Below are 1,921 nucleotides of genomic sequence, written 5' to 3'. Positions count from 1 at the left end.
CCGTGATTGCTGCAACAACCGTCCGACTGCCTAGAGGTGGGGGATAGGCTGGTAGGGGCCGTCTTAGAGGTGGAGGTTAGGTAGAGAGAGGTCAGCCAGCTATTGTTCAATCAGGTAGAGGCCAGCCAGCCATCGCTCCAGCTAGATTCTATGCTTTTCCAGCCAGACCAGATGTAGTGGCCTCAGATGACGTGATTACAGGTATTATTTCTATGTGCGGTTGGGATGCTTTAGTGTTATTTGATCCAGGATCTACCGATTCATATGTATCCTCTGTATGCTCATTTCTTGGATATTCCTCGTGAGTCCTTGGGTACTCCTATTTATGTGTCCACTCTTGTGGGCGATTCTGTGGTTGTGGATCAGATCTACCGGTCGTGTGTGGTCACATTCTGGGGTTACGAGACTAGAGCGGACCTTCTGTTACCTGATATGACCGACTTTGAGGTCATCCTAGGCATGGACTGGTTATCCCCATATCACGCTATCCTTTATTGTCATTCCAAGATTGTTACCTTAGCGATGCCAGAGTTACCGATATTGGAGTGGAAGGGTTCCTCTATTAGCACAGCTAGTCGGTTCATCTCTTTTCCGAAGGCTCGTCATATGACCGAGAAGGGTTGTTTGGCTTATCTAGCTTATGTTCGGGACACCATCGCAGAGTCTCCGACGATTGATCCAGTGCTAGTAGTCCGATAGTTCGCCGATGTGTTTCCTTCTGACCATCTAGGCATGCCACCAGATCGTGACATTTATTTATGTATTGATTTGGCTCTAGGTACCCATTCTATATCTATCCCACCGTGCCGTATGGCTCGGAAAAAGTTGAAGAAGTTGAAGGAGCATCTTAAGGAGTTTTTAGAAACGGGGTTTGTCAGACCAAGCGTATCATCTTGGGGTGCACCAATGTTATTTGTAAAGAAGAAAGATGGAACTATGCGGATGTGCATTGATTACCGCCAATTGAACAAAGTTATCATCAAGAACAAGTACCCGTTGCCGCGTATTGATGATCTATTTGACCAGTTGCAGGGTGCTAGGGTGTTCTCTAAGATCGACTTGAGATCGTGGTACCATCAGTTGATGATCCGGGACTTATATGTTCTGAAGACTGCTTTCCTTACTAGATATGGCCATTATGAGTTTCTAGTGATGTCTTTCGGCTTGACTAATGCTCCAGCGGCATTTATGGATTTGATGAACCGGGAGTTCAGGCCTTATATTGATTCCTTTGTTATTGTCTTCATTGATGACATCTTGATTTACTCACGTAGCCTAGGGGAGCACGTGCGGCATTTGAGAGTGGTGCTTCGAACATTGTGAGAGCAGAAGCTATATGCTAAGTTCTCCAAGTGTGGGTTTTTGCTAGAGTCTGTGGCATTCTTGGGGCATGTTGTATCAGGCGAGGGTATTAAGGTGGATCCCAAGAAGATTGAAGCAGTTCAGAGTTGGCCTCGTCCCACTTCGGTGATTGAGATCAAGAGTTTCTTGGGGTTAGCAGGTTATTATCGTTGATTTATGTAGGACATTTCATCCATTGTAGTATCTCTGACTAGATTGACGCAGAAGGGTGCTCCATTTCGTTGGTCCGATGATTGTGAGGCGAGCTTTCAGAAGCTCAAGACAGCTTTGACTACAACACCGGTTCTAGTGTTGCCTTTCGGTTCAGGGAAGTATACAGTGTATTGCAACGCTTCACGCGTTGGCTTGGGTTGCGTATTGATGTAGAAGGGGCAAGTTATTTCATATGTTTCACGTCAGCAGAAGATTCATAATAAGAATTACCATGTGCACGACCTAGAGTTAGCCGCGATTGTTCATGCTCTTAAGATATGGAGGCATTATCTATATGGAGTGTCATGTAAGGTTTATGCTGATCATCGCAACTTACAACATTTGTTCAAGCAAAGGGATCTCAATT

The sequence above is a fragment of the Nicotiana attenuata genome, unplaced genomic scaffold (assembly GCF_001879085.1).
Source record: "Nicotiana attenuata strain UT unplaced genomic scaffold, NIATTr2, whole genome shotgun sequence".
Classification (NCBI taxonomy): domain Eukaryota; kingdom Viridiplantae; phylum Streptophyta; class Magnoliopsida; order Solanales; family Solanaceae; genus Nicotiana; species Nicotiana attenuata.
Note: the sequence above shows the minus strand (reverse complement) of the source record.